The 17137-nt window shown below is 41.5% G+C and overlaps 1 protein-coding gene across 11 annotated transcripts in view; it reads left to right on the top strand.

Moving 5' to 3' along the window:
* The window catches only part of LOC125762658 (zinc finger protein ush), a 146978-nt gene that overhangs the window by 114264 nt on the left and 15577 nt on the right, over positions 1–17137 (top strand). Inside the window, exon 1 of one of the 11 annotated variants that reach the window (XM_049425031.1) lies at positions 10907–10993. The exons of the other annotated variants lie outside the window; for them this stretch is intronic. The gene's annotated coding sequence lies outside the window, so the exon portion shown is untranslated. Of the gene's footprint in view, positions 1–10906; positions 10994–17137 lie in introns of those variants that run through there. 11 annotated transcript variants of the gene reach the window in all.

Here is a 17137-nt window from a genome sequence, read left to right as displayed (position 1 = left end):
TTGTGGCCTCCGAGGGTAAGGCCTTTTCAGCTGGCGACAACGTCTGCCCCGTTCGGCCTCTAGTGCTCGCATCTGCTACGCCCTGTCTCCTTCTTGAGTGAGCATTTTCTCTGCTGTACATCCTAGATCGGATGAGATCGGCCTAAGGCGGTGGCGCCCGGCGTTGACGACTCCTTCCGGGAGGAACAGATCCGGGAGGACCCGTCTCGCGATGTCAGCCAGTACCTCCTCCTCAGTGCCATCTGGAAAGAGAGCAGCCAGCTCTTCAGGCCGACATCCTCATCCCCAGCGAGTGCTGCGTTAGTTGTACCGCTCTGACGCTCTTCCTCGTGATGCACCAGCGTGATACTTTTGGCTGCCCGTTGAATCCGGAACCACCTCTCCGGACTCTCGAGCAGCTTCATGGAGATGTTGCCCATGTTGCCTCCAATGTCCTTGAACGTCGGACGTATGTTCGGGGGACGAAGCGAAACCACAGACATACATGTACTCACGGAAGAACCCGTGTCCCGTGAGTAAGAGTCCACTGGTGTAAGTCGGGAATCATCCTGCCTGGGCCCATGTCAGATATGGACACGATCACGCACGATCCCAATGGTGTTGCCACATCTGAATGGTAGAGACTCGCTCCTGTCTCCGGATCTCCTTGCGGCTTGTGTCGGTGGCCTCCAGGAACCTCTGGTGACACCTTGCGTCCATGAGGTACGACACCGTACAGAAAGAGTTGGTTACACCGCGTGCCAACGATCATGGCACTTTGGCCAGCATCCGTCGGCACCACTGTAGGTCCGTTGCCTCAGACCAGATGGGTGACCAGCGGATGACAGACTCCGCCACTCCTGCAAACAGCCGCCGCTTCGCCACCTGGCGGCCGCTGTGGTTCCGCGTCACTGAGGTAACCACCGCCACTACACGGAGTGCCTTGTTGATGATCGCCTCGAAAGGTGGTTTCGAAAGGTGGAAAGGTTTCCACGAAAGGTGCTCGTGGATTCTCACCTTCAGATAGCGGATGGACCGCTTTCACACGCTCTGCACATCACCGACGCGTACGGGAATCTTCAACAAGCCTCGTCGCAGGCTTGTGCCATTGTACCTGATGTTCAGTTAGTGCGTCAGTATTAAATTCAATGCACAGTACTAATAATATTTATCAGCCGTGGGTATTTTACTGCTTTTCCTTTTGCTGTATGATTCAATAATAAAATATGAATTTACAAATTTATGCTGCGACCCAGCACAACGCTTCCAAAGCAATCGTGCGTTCGTACGCGTTTTGTCTATTATTTGTTCCCATTTCAATGAAAGCACCTCCTGACGACGGTTTCGCACATATCTTCTAGCGCGCAGTGTCTTGCCAGTTTGAGTATTATTCACAACATCATTACGATGCTTAACACAACGTTTAATTTATTACCAATGCGTTCCTCAAGAAGCATCACCCCCCAACAGCACACGTTCCTTCACATTCGTTTGCTTCCCACCTTCGGCACAATTTACATTCGCTCTTTAACGATTATTAGCGTATTAACGCGAGCGCTACCAAAAACCCACCCCAACGCATTGTCACCCCCGGAAACGGCACGCTTCCACATTTGTACACACGCGCACATACAGCGTGTGCTTGGTTTTGTTGATGATGAAGTAATGATGAAGTCTCGAATGAAGAAGCCGATGATGGCGCTGTTAAACTTTTACTCTCGTACGCGTGTTTGCCACACGATTGCATGGGGTGGGGGAGGAGGGTGGTGAATACCACAACACCCATCCTCCCTGAGGACGTCATCGTAGACGCTTCCGCCACACATAAATAATGGTCGAGCGAATGTATCATTTTCACGACGGATTCTCCCAACGTTTGCCGCTGGCGTGTGCCGATAAGGGAAATGAGTTCCATCACACAGCTTGCCCAAACTCTCCCCCTTCCCTCCCTCCACCCCCCAAAGTCTGCAAGTGGTCGATTGATAAAGAGACAGCCCAAGTACCACTTCTTTGCCCCGAAGGTGTGTGTGTGTGTGTGGGCACGGCAAAGGTAAATGAATCATAAGACACGCCAGGCCATTTCTGGTGGCAGCGGTACGGTCTGGGCGGTAATTTATTTGCACTCGGGTGATGATTTTTACATTTACATCCAATTATTAGGGGCCATTTTTTTAGGTTGTCGTCGATTTATGTTTTTTTTTAATGCGATCATTACATTTTCTTATTTCACAGCAACAAAAAAGCCTGTTGCAAGGGAAGGTTTTTTGTGTGTAGTTTTTCAATTTAAACACTAATGCTAAATTGTTTTCCATTAAAACAGCCACTTAAACATGTAAATATTAATTAAAAAGTTTGAATTTAAAAAAAATCATTAAATTCAACTAAAATCCCCAAAAAAAAAAATGGACATCCAAATTTTCATTTACATAAATTTCCCTTCAATATAGCAAACAAAAAAAAATCAATACCAAACAATGGTATGCAGACGAAAATTGGTTCGATTTCATGATCATACGCACATAAAGCGTAATGCATATACTACATATTTGGTACTACCGACACCGGGACTCTTCGGTCGAGGAACGAGCGCGCGCGTGAAGGAAAGGGATTATTTATGACGATGGCCCTATCTCGAATCAAGATGTGCAGTGTAAATTTATGATACACACACACACACACACACACACACGCACTACCCCTCGGCGACTGTGACGGCGGAACAGTTCTAGAAGGCAATCTGTTAGGTATGGTCTCTTGACGGTCTTGATCTCATCCTCCACCGGGCACAATTCATTCGCTTCAATTTTTTTGTTGGCTTCATTTCGCTATCAGCAGCGGGACACCTTGTGCGTTGTAACAGTTTTATTTGCTTCCGAACGTTTTACGAATTCAAAGCTCAACCATAACATTTGTTCGCTGGCGAAAAAAAAGAAACATTGCAATACCCACCAGTATAGTTGTCCTGTTAAGAAAATTTGAATGCATTTAGCCGTGATGATCATGGTGCTGAGGGAGTTTATCTGTTCCATATTTTGGTAGCTTCCAAGCTAAAATACATAAACCCGCGCACAGCACCCCTTTTTTCAGTCCATCAAAAATCCCAATCCATTCTTTAAAAGCAAACGGGAAAAAAACGTTTGTCTCTAAAAAAAATCAAATCTGCAAGCAAAAGGGTATAAATTTGTTTTGCCCAAGAAATGTTTCATCTTCGATTGCCTTCAATCATCCGGAACAGGGATCCGGTGCCATCCCCACCATGCCCTTCTTCCGTTTTCACACCTCCTCAGCAGCCGGTGGTAGAGCGTTAAAAATCCCTCTCTGGAAGATAGTAAAATGGTGAACAAAGGCGAAACCATTTGGCCTTCGAATGTGCCACAGCAAATCCTTGGGCCGAGCCCAAAGAAAAGGGTGACCGTCGTGAATTGTGCGCGGTCGTTAAGAAAGACGCCCACAGACGACGCGAATGTGTTCGTTCATGTAAATACAAAAAAAAAGTTATTACCATAATCGTCCATCGGTGTTGTGCTCTCCCCCCGTGTATGGAGAGTCCCCTTTCGCGCTGAGAGAGACACAGATTTTTTATTTTACTTCGTCACAGCCTACCGTGAACCACCACCAGCAAGGGTTTTTTTGTTTGAAACAGGAATGAAGTTTGTGGAGTTTCTTTGTGTGCGCTCCGTTTCTGTCCAGCATTTGTTTGCTGATAAGCGAGCGATGGTCCCTTAAAAGCCATAGAATCGATCTACAGGCGACGGAGTTATGACAGGCCGGTGATTGAATTTTACCGGTATTATCACCATCGTGGCCGGTGTGTATAAATCTAATCTTATTTTTATTTTACTTTATTGATGTTACCCCTTACGGTCACATCAACCGGGTGAAATAACAATCGGGAAGAACCGTTCAAATGCTGTAAGTGTTTTGCGTAAATCGCCTAACTTCCAGCTCGATATTCAAATCAATCTTTCATAATCTGCATGGTAACGTTTCGTTTGTCGGGCGCAATATAACTTCACCCTTTTACTCGTTCCGCTTGTGCAATTCTGTGCTTAGGGATGTGAAATGTTTTATATGCATTATAATGCCAAATCTCCGAGAAGAAAAAAATCTCTCACATAATATAGCATGATCGCGAACGATAATTAAAAACATCGAAATTAACAAACCAGTATTTCCAGAGTATTTTAAGCAAGTTATTTGTGCCCAATAATAAAATCAAATCCTCAACTAATTGGTTACCCTTTTGCGGTGAATTCTGCTGTAAAAGTGCAGAATTTTTGCATGTTATTGCACCATCGAATGTTGTGTATAATTTAAACGCTCTATTACCATCGCAATCCATGCCATAAAATGCATGGCTACAATAAAATGCATTCCGCATCGTTTTCTTTTTTAAAGAGAGATGTGGTCATGGGGTGTGGCATGCAGGCAACATCATTACGGTTCAACGTTCAGGGATATACGAAGTTTTTATTATACGAAATGGTAAAGTTGAAAACTTTCTTGATGTAAGGTTGGAATCATTCTGAAGCATCATAATTAACACATTTCCCGAACATTCTGATATGACGGACTTGAATTCAGGGATAAAAGTTTTTCAAAGATCACATTGACATGGCATTTGTTGAAGAAAAAACTAAAGGATTGTTTTTTTACATTTAATGTTATCTATTATGTCAGAACTATTTAAAGAAAACTTCTTCGAATATAATATACATCATTCCAATAATATTTTATCGAACTATCGAATGAATTGATATATAAAAATATGTCCAATTTCAATACAAATAAACTCACCCAAAAATGTCAATAAATCATGTTACCAGAAGTAATTCAGTCATAATTAAGCAAAAGAAATTAACTGCTATACGTTTCGTTTGACGAAGAGAAGATTGTTCGGCGAAACCACACAATTGTACGCTTCGTTTTGTACGCATAAAAAAACGCGTCTGCCAAAAAAAAAACTCAGACACCAAAAAATTAGCGTAAAGGAAACGCACCATCGGGAAGCGTTTTATTGCGCTAGTCGGTAGACGACGCAGACACGGTGGTTTGAAACACACGAAAGGTGTTTGAAAAGAAGGTAGAATTACCTTGGAATCTGCAACCGCCAAAAAATTTCCTCAGCCAGACGAGACTGAATAAGCCGCATTCCATAACGTGAAACCGAACGTCCAAAAAAAAAAACCTCCCCAGCCAGACGAGACTGAATAAGCCTGAATGAATGGAACCGAACGTCCAGAACAAAACAAAATCAATCGAACGATTTCTCGTCTTCAACTTCAGCCCGCCGTCAGAGAACGTGGTGCCATAAAGCGGTCAACCGAAAGAGGAGCGGCGTATGTTTTATATTTTGCTTCAAGAAAGCTGGCAAAAAACGGAGGTTATCAAACACATAGCTACACTGCGCTGAATTGTTCCTGCGGGAAAGAATATATGTACGGAGTGCATTTATAAAAATAAAAACACTAAACAAAACCAAATCTTCTGGTTACGCACCACAACTGCAATCATCGTCTAGCGGCAAGCAATGACGGAAACCTACGGCTAATATGGCTAGAAGATGGCTCGGCCATCTTTGCCCTTGAAGCGATAGCCTCCCGAACCAAACGCGCCTGTACTGATCAGTGTGTATTGCCTCTATTGCTTCTTTGCTTTTTCTGGGTGATCGAGAGAGTAGTATATCTATTAAGTGTTGTTCAAAAATCACGCTCAACAATATCTCTCTCCCGAAGCTAAAGAAACAAGCCGCTAAAAATTAAATAACCCTCAAATTAGTATTTAAGTAATATGTTTTATGTGCTACTTCATTATGAACTATACCATTTCCGAGACCCTTGCGACTCATAAATAATAGTCATCATTAATAGTCTTAACTACGTGACTCTTTTGACTTCAAATGATATTCACGTTTGTGTTGATACGAAGCGAAACATTCGGGAATAAAATGGATAGAAGAAATAAGAAATCTGTTCCAACATCCATAGGCGTCGCTGAGGCGCGTCAGTGATGCGTAAATGTGCCGGATTTTATAGTTCCGGTCACACGAAAATACCTTCCTCCTTATTGCACGCATACTGTTGTCAAGCATATGTACGAAAGATTAAAGAAAAAACGGTGGCATGGTTTTCGATGCAGATTCCGCTGCCTTCTCATATAGCGGCGGCCTCCAAACTTTTTACATGGCGGGCCGCTTTGAGTGGAATAGCCACAGCTGAGTGCCAATGTCGGGATCTCCTCGGGAGGGCCTAGTTTGCCGTAGTTTAGAGAACCCTGTTACATAGCATCGCCTCCTCTTATGCCGTGAAGAGTATGAACTCTGACGGAAGGCTGATGTGCCGGCTGTGTTTGTTTATCTGCCGTATTATTTCTGTTGTTTTCGCTTCCTGCTAGTCAATGCGGTGTTGCACTTATTTTATTAGCACTCCGTTGAACGTTCTGTTCCGTGCGGGGGTCCGTGTGGTAGACATCTACAATAACAGCATGAAAGTAACAAAACCGGTTACGATCGGTAACGTATGCTGGAATAAGCAATTGTTGTAATAAACATGCATTTCACACACACCAATTAGAGCGGTGTAAAGTTAAGCGATGTATACATTTGTAAGCAATATAACTTATTGGTTCATAGTAATTGTGGTATAACCCTCCCTAGTATGTCTCTGGCCCTATATTATCAACTTAAAAAAAAAACATTTAAAGTACTACTGCACTCAATAAAGACATCATTAACAGACGACTCATAATCAACGCCTTCCTTAAATTCGCACACGACTCAGAGATCACGTGATCATCTCAGAGTAACCTAATATTAACCTTCACACAGCAAAAAAGGTATTTTAAAACCTAGTTGCATGTGCTTTTGCGCGACTTGTTAATATGTAATTACTTGAAGCATCGATCTCAATAAAGATCTTAAAATAGATTGCTAAATGATCTCTTGTTATTGTGCTATTGCATCAATTATGCAAATATTGTAATGAAAATGTCCTTCACTAGTTTTACCATCAATCGGATCGTTTTCACATTATGGAAATAATTAATTAACAGTTTTTTTGGTGCCGTTAAGAAATCAAGAAACCCAGAAGCAGCTGTTCGACAGCATCCACCAAGAGCAATCCTACGTAACGCTCTGTAATGTTTCTTTTTTCACTCATTCCACAACCACGAACAACATTACTGTTTTGTTTTTTTTTTGTCGGAACGGAAGAAAATATTACGTTTCCATCTACAGTCAAAGATGGAAGAAAATATTACGTTTCCACCTAAATTCGATGGCGTACCCTGTGTCAGCAGTGTTTGACATTTATTCCTACATGCATTCATATTTTATGTTTGAGTGTATGGCGCGACAAATTTACTGGATGTCATCATTTGTCGCTTGTATGTGGTACATAAAAGCAAGTGAAATAGTTACCACATTATAGTACACAATAAACATGTCATTATAGAAGCAGAACCGTTCCTGTCCGTTATGCGCTATTTGCTTGTTATTTTCGTACACATGCGTTACGGAGCAGTAGAAACATAGGAAGATGCTTAATTTTTTTCCATTAATTTTCTGAAACAATTGATGATACTTGTTTTGATGACTGCACACTACTGTCATGAATGTTTACTTCATAAAAATACGACGTTTTTAGCTATATCAATAAATGTAGGTAAGATGATCAATCGATTATTATAGTGAATACAATCAAAATAAGTTTCAATAGCTTCTGTTAAATTATCAACAATCGTGACTTCTTGTAGCATTTTAAAGTTGTTGGAGGATGAATTTCCATATCCTTTAAATACCGGCAGCATGCATTCATGTTTCAACTCGTAAAACACACAGAAACAGCCAAACTACCGCTCAAAACAAAAAAAATTCCCACTCGAGAAAACCCAAGATAACAAACACATCGAGAGACCGTAAGAGAAAGCGAGTGAGAACCATTTGGGGCAGAGGAGCAACAACGAAACAAAAACTGCCAACCGCAGCAAAAGACCGGACGCGAATTGCAACTCATAAAAATTAAGGATAACGTCCCGATAACGCAGGTAGCGGTTTTAAAATTACATCAATCATAAAGCATAAACCCACCACACAGCGCCTTATCCTATTGCCTACCGGTCGGTATAAAACGGTAACCATCGTTGGTAGTGATGACCATGTGGTGTCCAGGGTGGTATGGTTTTTTTTTACCACCTACCGAAAGCTTTATGAGTGAGCAAGGTGGAAGAAAATGACCCAAAAAAAAAAGAAATTCATACCACGCATAGCATGGCGAGAAAAAAAGGGACAGTTTGTTTGGGTACATGAAAAATATCCAACTTATAGTACCAGTGTAGCCGCCCTGTAAGCCCCAAAAACACGGTTGAAGAAGTGCGTTCTACCTTTTTTTGTTTGAAATAAGCATGACGAAAAAAAAAACGCCCAACATGAACACGAAAACCGTGCGATAACGTCAGAAACGATGCGCAACTACAGCCATAGTAGAACGTGGAATGTGGGTTAAAGCCGTGAGTTTGCTAGATTCGCGATCACTTCAAAAATTAAGGAAAAGAAAAAAAACTGAGCCCAACCGGATGCTGACGACTACCTGCACGATGTGAAGCATGAAAGTGCTGAGCAGTAAATGTTCAGCCACAACTCCCCGTTCTCTCCGACATAGCGCACAGAGCTAATGCAGTGGAAAGAATCGCGCGGCATGTTTGTTTTTTGAGGATGGGAAGGAAGTAACCACAGGAAGATACTTCGCGTCCGGAACTCTGCTTTTTTTCTATGATGGGGGGATCTTTTTTCGTGGGGGAGCATCAGCAGTTTGCAAAGGAAATAGTGTTGAGTTTTCACTCGTATAGATACGGCACATTAGTGACAATGTTTCACTCAGGTTGAACCACATCCGCTGTGTAGAGTAACGAAATTACAGCAATGATTGCAGAAATTGAATAACTCTCAACATCTCCGCCAGCAACTTGTTGGTACCAAAAAACAAGCAAAAGTTTTGATTTACATGTTGTACCTTCAGCTTGTTTTATTTGCTCTTCCAACGGGTTTGTTTTTTTATTTCTACGACAGATTTTCAAAATGAACCCGATAACGAGCTCCATTCCTTATGTCTAGCCTAGTCTGTTATGCGCTTGTCGCACGCACTCTTTCGCGACAACTGTATCCCCAAAAAGGGGGAATATAATGAAGCTTCAAGCTTCAACAACAACCCAGCGGGTGTGTAGCGGCAGTTGATCTTGTTTCATTTTTCATTCTCCTTCTTTCCGTTCTTGATTTCACGGTCACCACCATGCGGTGATGCGCGGGCAACCGTTTGCTCCCGCTAGCAAATTGGAACCGGCCGCAGTGCATTCAAATGACAATTATGAATTGGAAACAAATTTACCGACTTCACTCGGTACGTACAGACACATTCAATAGCAAAACCGAAACATGCCGGCATTCCGGTGTGGGATGAAAGAGCATAAATAATAATCTTAATCTGTGTTGTGGAAATCATACGATCGCTTTGGACGGGGGTTTCACATCAACCGGACGGTTGGTTACCTATTGGACATAGACCGGATGTACGTAGTTCGTTGGTGGGAATTTTGTACCAAAAAAAAGAAGAAGAATTACGTAAAATTGTTTAAGTTCGTCAACTATTCGCATTCGAATGAAAAACAAACGCCCCGTGACAAGGAAGGATTGAAAATCCGACAACAAACCGAAACATGACAACAGTACAAATTCGATCGAGCGCCATCTCCCGCTGTATGAACATTCTAAAAACAAAGTACGTTTTTTTTGCCTTCTACATCGCATTTTTTTCGATCGCTCTATTCGATAACATTGTGCAAACGAGCGCAATATGATAAGCAAGGCAAGCGTGCGCGCGCGCGCCCTTTAGGTGCTCCGTTTCGCACACACAGAGACCCCAAAACGGACAGCTGTATGCGTCCGATTTGGCAGCCGACCCAAACCCGGCAAGCTCGTAAATTACGATGGGAAAATTGCAAACGCACCCCGCCACAAAGGGGAAAAAAGGTGGTGGTGCAACCGATCCGTACCGAATATTGACATTCGTTTAGGGCGCGCAGCTAAACGAACTTATGGTGACATAGTTACTTTTATTCCGTTTAATGCACTATAATATTTTAAACACACTAAATAATTGTTAAACTTTAAAATAAAATCAATACAAGGGGTATATGTGTGTGTGCGATGCTTACACGTATTGCACCGAGCAGGCAAGTGGAACGCTGGAAGGACAGAACACAAACAAATAAAGTCGTAACACTGCAAGACGCCTCGTAATAAAATAGTCGCGACAGCAGCAACCGCGTTTGCGTATGATTCATATACGAACAGCATATCGTTCGGTTTCTTCAATGCAGTTCATGAACAAAGAACGTTTTTGATTTTTTTTTCTCATGACTTCGTTCAGTTTGCCTACTTTCCTATCCCCTTTTTGGGCCTGTGGTGGAAGAACGCTGATTCCTTTGGGGGGGCACGGTTTAGAACTATTTTGTTAATAATTTTCCCCACTAATTGTCGACCACGGGCATGAGGTGTTGTGCGAAAGATGTTTATACGACCTCGGCATTGCATCGCCACCGGTACGGAACGGTACGTACAGCAAACGCGCAATTAAATTTCAAATGTTATGCATTTCATCTAATTTATGTGCGGCATGACACTTGCCGGTCGTGTTAGCAATAGGCGTGAAGTGTTATGGTTACATTTTTCGAATTTTGAATCACTGTTTATTTATTTACAGAAATTCTACATTTGATATCATGCTTTCTTATGACATCCAAATTCAAGTTTGAGTGTTTGTTGATTTATTTTTGTTTAAGAACAAGCGTTAAAACACAATCATTAAAAATAAAAAAAATTGTTTTTTTTTTCTTCTAATTTGTATATGTTTCTTCTCTTTCTAGGTAAGTTTGCAAGCGCAACATCGGTTGACTTTCGTTTCGAGAAATGCTGATAATTTGAAATTCATCATAAACATAAATTTACACCCATGGCAAACGTGTAAGTAATTTCCAAACACAAAAATCTTTTAACGGAAATATTTTACTATTTTTGTTTATGGTAAAAAAAAAATATAATTAGAAAATGTTCACTTCCAGTCGTCCGCTGTTCACTTGCGTATGACGGAGCGTTGCGTCATATTTTTCCCTTTGTGCACATTCACTCACATTTGCATATCGAAAACTGAGTATGGACACAACACAACCATTTTATTGAACAGAAAAGATATGCCTAATAGAAAAAAACCCTTCCGTGCTTTCGCACATTTTTTACCATATGGAAGTACGGAGGCAACCGGTTAATGGATGAAGACAAAAAAAATACTTCATTTCACGGTTGTTTTTTTCCGTCGGACTTTTTGTTCTGCTCCGTACGAACGGCACTGTTATGTTAGAAAAAGGGAAACCAAAATGGAGCTCTCCCAAGAACGTAAAGTCAAGAGATCAGAAAACAGAGTAAAGCCAACATACGGTCAACGGTGAAGTAAAACAGCAAAACTTCACATCACCGTGTTATCGTACCGTGCCAGAAGGTATTCCTTGATCCGTCACGGATGAGCTGGTGTTGATTGAAGCATACGCAAACACACCGCAACAAAAACGAACGAAAAACCACCGTCGGTTCGATGGCCAACGTCGAACGGCTAAGGAAAACGGCAACGAAAGAAAACTTTCGGAAATGAATCCTTTCGATGGATCAGTTTCCTTTATGCTTTTCTGTTTCTTTTTTGCTTTATATCGAAACAAACAAACTGTTGTTGTGCATCAGTGTATGCTTGGGAACATAACTGTCCACCTTGTGGGTGACTCGAAGAATTTCATTCTAAACACACCATCATCACATTGGTTCAACGGTTCCAAAATCCTTCCTCTTAGCGGATCGCAACTTACCGTATACGAACTCGGTGCAGTGGAAAATGCGATACAATGCAATGCCGATCCAGAAAAAGTGACGACATAAAGGAAAACCGTCAGGCGAAAGATTGATAAGCGACGGCGAACGGTTTTTGGCTAATCGGGCATCCCAAGAAAATGTCCCATAACAGCGCATTTCTGCATGATCGACTTCCTTCCGAGAGAGGTACAGCAGGAAGGTTTCGAGAGAAGAACAAAGTATTGATATGCACTGACATGGTTATGAGCGGGACACTTGGGGTTTTTTTTGTTGGAAAAATCGTCCACCAAGATTAACATTCCCACACTCGAATTTCCAGTAACGCTTGCGTCGATCATGTTTAAATTGATGGAGAATCGAGGTGAATCTGCTTTTCAAGCGATAAAAGTACATAAAGTGCTTTATAAATTCTTGATTAATACACATTTACACTAAATGGAATTAAATGATCATTTGGCTGTAGTTCTAAAGACATGACCAGCTCACTGAATTCTGACGAGTCTCTGTCGTGAGCTTCTTCATTTATCAATTAAAACATTGAAGAATAAGTGGACTAAACAGTAAAAAAATGCGTTCATCTTATCGAAATGACAAAACGATCAATAGGAGCGTGACGTTTTGGTTCTATCAGCTGCAAATTCCGTTGCAAAAAAAAACGAAATTCCGAAACCATAACCTACGTCAAATCAGTTATCAGGGTGTGTCCAAAATTGCCCGTATGATTTTGTTTTATTTTCGATTTCTTCAAATGTCGGACATTTTTGAACGTTCAGTTATCAGTAGCTCTTCCGTCTACATATCAGTTCACGTGTCTTGTGCGGTGTTATCTGTAGTCAGCTTTTTGCCACGGCATTGTACTCTTCTGTAATAGAACTTTTTTTTCTGAATCGGATTTTTTTTAATATAGTATTCCATGTCTGAAGTTACGATGTGTCGAATTCATTGCAGTTCAAGCGCTGTTGTCTCTCAATCATTTATTCTCACCGACCTACGACCTTCAAATTAAAAAAAGCCTAACAATCTAGCACGTGTCATTTACATGACGTGCCTAACCTACGAGAACCTGACGATTTTAAGTTTTTACTGTACTCAATTTTCTGACGGAATCCTTGTCTCACAGGTTCAAGTTAGTGTTCGAACTGATGATGATGGAAATATTTCTCACTCATTTCCCCTTTTCAACTCAAGAATTCATTATATGATAGCCATAACACATTAGGTCGTTACACCAAGAAGAAATAATCTCAATAATAAAAGTATTGATCGTCACTTAGCCATGGTTTGTTGAATAACTGAAGTTACTTTACGTTAACTTACGATACATTATCTACGACCGTCAGTGATACTAGCCCAATTCGGAAAACAGTACATTTCCGTACGGCTCCGTAAACAATAGCCAATCATTGTACATATCATGATACAAAAAAAAACAGCAAAATACGAAACAAAAAAGCAACACTTTGAGAATCTTATTCCAAAAGGAATACCGAGAGAAGTTAAGCTATTTTGAACAGATTTCATGTGTTAGTCCACCTATGTGCATGGTCTAATATGTAGACATATTAAAAAAAATCGAATGGAAAAAAGTGTCCTAACCATTTTTCCCTCCCAAGAACATAAACCCCGCTGAAAATGGCAAATGCATGCATACTATCGGAGGAAACTTTAGTGAACTGCACCAAACAAACAAAGGAGAAAAGAAGGAAGAAAAGATCGGTAAATCTTTAAAAGGATTTCCCTTTTGGCGTCGAAGCAATATTTATTGTCCTTTGCCGCATTTCCGCACCAACACGCCGGAGTGCAAATGGAACTGTCTCAAACCTGTCACCCGTTTGATGGAATGACCATAGATTTTTTTGTGTTCTTCCCATTTTTTTGTATTTACACACAAAAACCAAACTTTGAAAAAAGGGCAAATGGTGAAATGCTTTCGAAATGGGTTTTTTTTTCTTCTTCTATATTCGCAAACTGCAAAACGTCTCGCAGATCACAATTCTTAACCGTTACGGAAGCAGTCACACCCAGCAAACGCCGTGTGCGAGAAACGTCATCTCACACTGCCACCTAAAACTGAGTGATTCATTTCCATCGATCTCTAGCGGGACGCAACAGAAGTTGAAGGCCAGAAGTTGAAGCGGGAAGAACTAATGCGACACCACTGCATCCGGTGAGGTGGAAACGATCGTTCGATTTTTTTTCTGGCGCTCGATATTTTACAGCGGAGAAACAGGTTTGCCTGCCTTCCATTACATACCGGCGCTCTATAGATGAGTGAAATAAATCGTCACCGTAAACGAAACGGTCACATGTTGCAGTGGCGAGTGATGCATTTGGAATCGGTCGTATCGTTGCGTTCCGTACCGATCGATTCTTGGTTTAAGTTCTCGAATGTGTTACCTTTCCCTGGTGGTGCCTGGTGGTGGGTTGGATTGGGAAGGAAATTGAGATTTTAGCTTCCATTTCTAGACAGTCGGATTGGGTTTTCTTTGCTTCTTTTTAAACTCTACACCCCTTTTTGCAAGCCGGAAAAAATGGGTTTCAATGGTGGAATAAATAATATGCACTCTCAGTGGGCAAAAAGCAACTTAAAAACCTTTCCCTAAGAACACCACCGTTTGGTGTAACTATAATCCTATTCTCCACCCTGTCCAATAAATCCATGCATGTTGCGGTTGTTCGTAAGCTTCTTTAGCGATTGCAGTAACGTCGCCGTATAAAACACGCCCAAAAGGAGAAAGATGGTGAAAGGTCGTGGAAATGAATAAATTTTATTATCAAAAATAGATTTGCATAAAAATTTTCTCCGCACACGTCCACCTCGGTAAGCGAAATCATTGATCGCCGTCGCGATGGAGAGAGAGAGAGAGAGTGAGGAGGGAAAGCGTTCTTACACCCACATTAATCCTTCTCTTAAACTGTGTGATTTGTTTTAACTATCGTCGCCAACGTAAGGTATCGGTAAAGCATTTGAATTGCGTTTTTTCTTCAATTTTACAAAACGCGGTTTTTTTTGTGGTAATTTATCCTCCAAAAACCTGTGATCTGGCGTATGGGTTTCATTAAATTATCGGATTTATTGTAGCTGAGGAAGATTTTCCAAAAGACACCACCTGGTGGGTTCTACCTATATTCCATCTGCTAGTAAAAAAGCAAACAGAGAGCAGAAAGCATAAAAATCCACCCGTAAAAAACGGGACATCCCTTAACTAATGGTTCGAAGATGGATCATTTGGAATGCAATAAAATGTGCATAAATTTTTTTCCTTGTTTCTCTCGCTAAACACAGAATTAGCGCTCTCGGAACCAATCATTACCGGAATGCGATTTAGCTCGACACGTTACACGCTGGCGTGAAGAAGATAATTGCTGAACGCTTAAAACATAATGATCATAAATATTTCGTAACACCCCAAAAAAGGTCAAAGATCGAGGAGTAGCAAAAGATAATTGCTTTCAAGAATATTTGACCAAAAATCTGGAAAACAATCGTTTTCCTCAGATAACTTAGACGACTCCTGAGGACTTTCTTAGTGGAGTTGGAGTGTTGGAGAGTTCTTCAATTTTAGCGTATGAGGCGATATAAAACACTTAAAATAATTGTTGAATGCAACACATTTTCTTAGGATATTACGTTAATTAAGAATCTAGCGAAATGGAACGCAGCCCTACCGCGCTCAGTTTTATGCGTACTGGGAGGAACCTTAAGAAAGGCCAACCATAAAGCAAAAAATGTTAGAATTTGGTGCAACTTTATATTGGTCTTGACGATCGATTATATCTCCACTTGATCATAAAATAGATGAGATTGATTCTCAGTTTCAGGTGTGTTAGAGAATATATGTTTGTAGAAAGCATAAGAGGGCGATCTGCGAGAGTTCTTCGATCTTCGGCAAAACATTTGTCTTTAGTGTTCTCAGGACAGGTAACATTTTCTGGAGCACCTTCTTTTTTTGTGGAGGACTTATCTTCGCAAGTCCAGAAGAAAAGAATAGAATACTTTAAGAAGAATATTTCCAACATTCATATAATGAAATGTTCCATACAAGATTTGCTACCGATCATGGCGTGTGACAACTTAAATCTTCTACAACTTAACTTTAGAGCCGCCACGACTAAATAATTTTCATATTTTCGCTTACACTACTGGGAATGAAAATAATGAGCAATTCTCTCCAAACCAGTAGCGCCAATCTTGACATTGTCCCTAGACTCGCCCTTGCTAACTCACCACGAACAGGGGTTAAATCTTTGACCGTTTTCAAAGCGTGTGGGTGTGGACGTCCATCTATGTGAAGTTAGCAGCGGAAGAACAAAACGATGACCAGTGCAGAGAATGGGTGCTCCACAGCCCCGATTAATACAGCCCGATACATGGGGACAAACTCGACGAAGGACAAACACCCAATCCCCATATCTTGTGCCAAGTATCGCGGAACTCCGACCCACACGGGTATCCACCTTTTTTATGCCGCATTATTGTACTTCAATTCGGTACCACTTGCTCTCCGTTTTTGGTGGACCTGTGCTGTGAGCGGAAATGAAGGAAAGAAGGAAGGCAAAAAAACAGTCAATTCAATCCCGGGATCGCGTTTTGCATTGATTCGCGCTGCAATGACTTTTCTTCGCGCACCATGCATCCGGACGATCTGGCTCGATTCAGAGTCAGGTATATCATTAGTTCGTTCGTTCGGTACTATTCACTCTCATCCCACCCCCAACCCAGGGTGTGTTGACCATTTTCTTTCCGATGATAGTACAATTGATTATTTTAATGAGCAGACAACGTATAACGACACGAAAAAAAAGAACTTGAACAAACACCAGGAAATCCTCCAAAGGGGGTGTTCTGAGTGTATGGGAGAGAACGCAATTTGATTGTGTTTCCGATTCGTGTGTTAAAGGAGATATTGCCTTGCCGCGGTGTTTGTTGTTTTTTCCCCCCCATCATCAACAACCAACAAGACAAACGAACCGAAGCAAAACCTGGCCGTATGTTAGAGGCGATACACAGGAACCGATGGGTCAAACACGAGATTTGTTCGTTTGTTTCCTGCCTCCAGTTTTGCAATCATCATCGAGAATCGAAAACACAAACTTCCTCCATTTGACGATTGCACTAATCGGTGCATCAAAATGTGGTGTCCACCAAACCCTTAATGGACAGTGGGACGAAAGCAGCTACTAACCGGGCTAGCTTCTACACACACACACGCACACAAATATGCTCCACTCCACTCGCTGTTGTGGATG

Source organism: Anopheles funestus, chromosome 2RL (assembly GCF_943734845.2).
Source record: "Anopheles funestus chromosome 2RL, idAnoFuneDA-416_04, whole genome shotgun sequence".
In the NCBI taxonomy this organism is placed as follows: domain Eukaryota; kingdom Metazoa; phylum Arthropoda; class Insecta; order Diptera; family Culicidae; genus Anopheles; species Anopheles funestus.
Note: the sequence above shows the minus strand (reverse complement) of the source record. Positions and strands in the feature narration are given on the sequence as shown.